The 6,000-nt window shown below is 47.8% G+C and overlaps 1 protein-coding gene across 1 annotated transcript in view; it reads left to right on the top strand.

Moving 5' to 3' along the window:
- Window positions 1-358: 358 nt before the first annotated feature.
- Window positions 359-6,000, top strand: part of PIP4K2A (phosphatidylinositol-5-phosphate 4-kinase type 2 alpha) — a 115,209-nt gene continuing 109,567 nt past the window's right edge. Inside the window, exon 1 of the mRNA XM_040589832.1 lies at window positions 359-674. The gene's annotated coding sequence lies outside the window, so the exon portion shown is untranslated. The remainder of the gene's footprint in view (window positions 675-6,000) is intronic.

Raw genomic sequence — 6,000 nt, 5'->3', positions numbered from 1 at the left:
AAAGATTAGGACGATGGTAGCTCCTGTTTCCCAGAGGACCTGGAGATGAGGGTGGTGAGTGGGAGACAGCAAGCCGCCGAGCTGGGCTTCGCCTCAGAATGCCCCGCTCCCCTCAGTGAGGGGAGCGAGGGTCGCGCCTCACCCGCCCGCCCCTCAGTCCCGCCGCTCGGCCCCCTCGAGCGCCGCCGGGCGCCACCGCCTCCCCCCGCGCAGGCGCGCGCCCGCGGGGGGCATGCGCAGTGGGGCGGCAGGAACCGAAACTCCGCGGCGTTCCCGCGCCGGCTTGCGGGGGCGGGGGCGCGGCGGCGCGGTGCGTGGCGGGCGGTGGCTCCCCCGCCGGGGGGGGGGGCGGGGGGGGGCGGGGCCGTAGCTCGCGAGCGGGGCCATTTCAGCGCGCGGCACCGGCGGCCAGGCCGGGATGCGCGCAGCATCCAGCGGCCGCCTGTCCCCTCGCCTGCCCGCGGGGCCGGGGCGCTGACTCGCCCCTTCCCCTTCTCTCCCGCCGCTCGCCGCCTCCGCCGCCGGCAGCGCCATGGCGGCCCCCAGCAGCATCGTGCCCGTCATGGCGAGTAAAACCAAGACCAAGAAAAAGCACTTCGTGGCGCAAAAAGTGAAGTTGTTCCGGGCTAGCGACCCGCTTCTCAGCGTCCTCATGTGGGGGGGTCAACCACTCGGTAAGCGCCGCGGCTCGGCCCGCCGACTGCCCCACCGGGGCATCGCCCCCCGGCAGCTGGCGGGCGGGGGGGGGCGGTGCGGGGCCGGCTGCACGGGGACGGGCGGGACCGGGGGAGGCACGTGCTGCCGGGAGCCGCCCGCCGGCTGTCGCCCTCCGCCCCGGCGCGGGGGGGGCCGGAGCGCGTTACCGAGCGCGGTGGGTGCGGGCGGGGGGCGCCGGGGGAGGCTGCCCGGGAGGCGCGGGACTGGCCCCGGCCGCGGGGTGCCTGCGGTAGCCGGTGTCCTACCGGTCGGTTCCGCTCGTTAAGCAGCGTACGGGTGGCGCCCGTGAAAGGGCAGTGCTGCCGGCGGAGCCTGAGCCGCTCCGCTCCCGCCGCTGCGGGCGGGCGTTGCATAAATGTACTGCGGTTTAAAAAAAATAAAAATACCCAGTTATTGGCGCTTGACTGGGGAAGTTTTTACCGTCGTCCGCGCAGTTTGCTTAAGCAAGTGTCTCTTGACGGTTTTGTGCGCCTGGGGGAGGGGAGGAGGGCCGGTTTCTGATGTGGTAAAGCAGCAGAATTGCAACATTTGCGGAGTGCTATATCACCCTGCGGATGATGGGCTGCTGTGCCTTCGGCAGAGCCTCCGTGCCGGGTGCTGTAACGTTGAACTGCTGGGTAAAGATGTCACATGGTTTGAGCATTATAAGGCTCAAGTCGCAGCTTTACATCTTTAAATAGCTACCGTGGCGGGTTAAAAGTGTAGAGCCCAAAGATCACACACAAAAAAAAAAAAAAAAAAAAAAAAAGCAGGTGTCAGGGCAGTTAAGCTAAAAACTTGCTCTCTTGGTGGTGCGAAGTCCGTTTGTCCAAATGCTGGGTTGCTGTGGGCTACTTCTTGTTGCTGCGTAAGAGCTTGTGAGAATAACTGTCAAGTGTGCACTCCGAGATTCCAAATTTTGTAGCAGCTATGTGGAACAGGCAAAGCAGTCAGTGGTATTAACTCGGTATTAATTCTGTTGCCTACGCATCCAAGTCCTGTGAGGTTTTTCTCCTTTGTGTATGGTTTGGCAGCTTTTGCCCGAAGCCTGGAGGCCGAGCGCTGTTAGGTGTGTTAGACAGCACAGTGCCTGAAGCCGTGGTCTGGGGGACGTGCTGGATGGACAAACTGCATGGATGGTAGAGGAGAAGCTCCAGTGAGGTTGAATAGCGTGTTTCAGATAGCCCTGTGAGTCGGTAGGAAATGGTGACAAAGGATTTCAGGTTTTCTGTAGGTCAGCTGTAAGCATTGGCAAACTGATAAGAAGAAAGATACTTATCGACAAAGTGAAAAGATCTGTAAATGTGGAAGTGCACGACATGCTGTTTGCCAGAATTGGGCTTAAATACACGAGTTTCTTTTGCTGCTTTAGTGGCTAGTGTTGTTCATAGAAAAATTCCCAGACAGGCCTCTCTAATGAAAGAAAGCAAGCTGATAATTACAGGGTGAGACTTCTGCTATCGGTGGCCTCCCTGGGGAGAGAGAGATCATCTCTGACGAGAACAGAGGTCTTCCTGTTGCAGTAGCTTGTTGCTACATGTGTTCATACTGGAAATGCCGCTACTTTCAGAGGAAAGACCTTTCCAGTATAAAGAATAACAAATTAAATAGTGACAAACACAACACGGTGCATGATTCCTACGATCATGTACTGTGGCATACGTAGCTGTTCCCATTAGAAATAAAGAAGCATACTGGTTCATACACAGAAAATTAAAAACTGTAAACTAAAATCCTTTCGTTGGGGGGACTCAAAGGGCAAGCTCAGTAATACAGGAGGCTCGGAGATGGCAGCTTCATGTTAATATGAAGGTGATGGTTGTAGGCATGAAGTATCCACTGTGTGTTCTGCAGATATTATTCCATTTCTTTACTCTGCTGCAAGGTGTAATTATGAGTAATGCTTTGGGCCCCATGGAAGCAAAGTCCTTCTGAATGGGGGGGGGAGCTAATTTTAGGTGTCCAAGTCTAAAGCTGTTGCCTTAGCCAAGAAGGCAGTGTTGAAGTGTTGCAGGCTCCTCTCTTATGTGCTTACCCTGTCAGTTTGTAATGCTTGATGTGGCACTGCCCGGCAAATGAAACTTAAGTATTTGGTGTGGTTGGACTCTGTTACCACAAATAAGAATTTCTCATGGGAGAAACACAAGCTATGTGCATGGATTCATTAAAAACAGGAATTAAGGACCCTTAGGTTTCTTAGCAAAATAAACAGAAATCCATAAGCAAAGGTTAGCCTAGGAAATAAACACAGATCATAGTTTGTGATGATAGTAACTAAATAAACTTAGAACATAGTAGTCATGTGAAAAATCATATTTAAGGCCACTTCAAGTGTGGTGTATATCAATTACCGAGACAATAGCAGTCTGACTCTTACTGTCTTGGGGAATAAGTATTGGAATGGTGAAGCTGAGATGTAGTTCCCTCATTGCTGCATCCTGTCAGAATATACTGGATGGACAGACTTGGTGAAGGTAAAAGGGGAAAAGCAGATTTTGCTGCAGGCTTTTTAGCTTTCTGATCTCGGGGCCGAAATATTGCTATACTTGATAGTTGTGTTTTGGAGGATTTTGAGATTTTTAAATAGAATATGTGAAGAAGCTCCATCTAAGGAAAATGTTACAGGTACTGTTCCCTTAACTCCTCTGTCTGAGGAGGAAACGTGACTCTCTGAAGGGGAGATCTTGAGCATTGGTGTCACAAAGCAGAGGCCTTACGGCAAAGGTGTAAATTCTTAATGGGGGAAAAAGACCTGCAGGGAAGTGTCTGTAACCCAGGGTTCTTATAAATTACCTTTCCTGTCCAAGAAACTGTAAGCAAATCGCTTTGGTGGTTTCAGCTCTTGTTTAGGTAGAAGTAGAGATACCTAATGCAAAGTCCTGCTTGGTAGTGCAGTCAAATTCAGTAATAACTTAGAAGGGCATGTGAGGGGAAAACATGTAAACTTCACATGAAGTAATCCTAGTGCTATCCCCAGTGAAAGGGAAAGCAACCATGTCCCATCTTGTAGATGAGATTTTAATACTGATGACTTGCAGCAGCAAAGACTAATTGTCAGTGCACTTGGATCTTGCAGGCATATGCATCATTAGAAGTTGATCTTATCTCAGTATTTTGCCCTGTGTCAAAAATAATCTGGCTGTGCTACTGAAACAAATACATAAACTCAGTGGTTGGTGTGACTTAAAGCTATATTTTTAGCTAGTTAACATAACTAATAATATTTCATTTACAACTGATGTGGTAAATAACATCCTTACTCTTGCCTCCATATTGTCACTGCTACTACACTTCCAATAACTGTGGGAAGGAGGAGAGGGAAGAAAGGTGGTGTGAAACTTTGCCTAATGCTTTTGGAAGTAATTCTTTCCTCCTTGTTCTCTGTGCCAAAAGTGAAAATCAAAGGTTCTGTGTTTCCTGTAGCCTATGATGATAGTCCTAGGCACAATGAATGGTGAGTCTGCTCTTGTGTTGGTTGCCTGCTTCTGATAAAAGCTTGTTAGGAAAGCTTGGGAATTTGTAGGGAGCTAGGCTTGGGTCCTTCAAAACATAGCACTCCCAAAGATGGAAGAAAATTAATAAAGTGGGCTTTTTATAACTAATTTTGAGCTAAAGACTGCTGGGGATGTTGCCTACTCTGTCAACCATTAAGTTAAATATATTTAGCAGAAGAGAATGAATGCCTAATGAACTTATTGAGCATACTGTACAAGCTAAAAAAGAAAAAGCAATGAAAACCAAACACACACATATCCATTCCCCCCCCCCCCCCCCCCCCCCCCAGTCCCTGGAATCTGTAATCACCATCTGTTTCTTGGATGATTACAAGCTGATCTAAAAATTTAGCAGTGCCTGACTTGTCAGTGGCACTTGCTGCCTAATAAGCAAGTGCAACAATAAGAATATGTGGATTAAATAACTCCCTCCCCCCCCCCCCCCCCAGCATATTGCAGAATATGTCAGAAACGGTGTACTTTGGGTGAAGAATTCAACAGATAATAAACTCAGTGACCTCCTTCAACTGCTCACATGAAGTACTGTGAACCTGGTGCTACTGTTGCACCCTCATCTTTAATCTGGTTTGATCTTTTTAACAAAAGTGGAACACCACCAGGACAGAGTAATATAAGGAGCAAGAGCTGTGGTACTGTTCTATACACCAGTGTAACTCCTGGATTCATTTACCATTACAGTTAGAAGTGGGGAGGGAAAAAAAAGTGACAAGTAAATGAATCTTTCCTCCTCATAATGCTAGGATATATTCGGTCACATTAGGAAAGCTTCTGTATCTCTACAGAAAGCTAAAAAATGTCGGTTTTCAGTTTGAGTTTTTTTCTTAGCTACCATACTTGTCTTTCCTGTTACAAACTTTTATCCAGGCAAATACACAAATATCTCACTTACTGGTGCTTGAACATGGCACTGGAGAGCTTGTTAGGTAAATGTGTACCCTCTCAGTTGGTGCTGTAAATAAAGTTTCTTAGTACTGAGTTACCTAGCAGCTCTCCTAAGAACTTCTAATCCTGAAACATTGTACATCTAGGAGAATGACACTGAAACAGCTTATTCAGTAGATCATTAGAAGGATGAAGCCTAAAATAATCAAAAGCTATGTTATGCCCTCTGGAATAAAATTACTGACTTGTGTTTATGGTCAGTTATCTTTTTTTTTTTTGGGGGGGGGGGGGGGGGGGGGGCGGCTGGCAGGGAACCCATAACACTTACTACTAGCAATGTATCTTCATAAATTATGGGAGTTGATAGTTTCTGGGTCCATATTTTAATATACTCTTAAATGATGATGAGACTAGTGACACCTGAGGGTATGGAACTAAATGTTGACTCATGTCATTGGCTGTCAGCACAACAGGTTGGTTGGAAACTGTCTCAAGGTTGGGAGGGCTGCTCATCACTTGTATTGTCAACTGTGTTGCTAGTATTTGTATTTAATGCGGTATATTGCTACTGCAGTTGTGCTCTTAAGTGGCTTTTCAAAATGACTGAGACAAAGTAGAACTGAAGTTAGTGATTTTAAAGTTAAGCTGAGATTTGTAACAGTGAGCTTGGAAAAAACAAACTTACTGTTCAGTGGAGGTGGTGGTAGACTAGATGGGAGAAGGCTCTTTCTAAGAAGCAGGAAGAAACAACACATTAAAAAGCATTGATTACACTAGAGCAGATAATAAAGCAATTAAAACTATTTTAAAATAGTCAGCTGGGCACTCAGCCCAGATGTTTGTATATAGAAGGAAGTAGAACAGGAAGAGCTATTTATTGATAACGTGGTTCTTTTTTGGGTGTCAA

This window comes from Falco naumanni, chromosome 4 (assembly GCF_017639655.2).
Source record: "Falco naumanni isolate bFalNau1 chromosome 4, bFalNau1.pat, whole genome shotgun sequence".
Taxonomy (NCBI): domain Eukaryota; kingdom Metazoa; phylum Chordata; class Aves; order Falconiformes; family Falconidae; genus Falco; species Falco naumanni.
The sequence above is the reverse complement of the archived record's forward strand: the minus strand, read 5'-3'. Positions and strand labels throughout refer to the sequence as shown.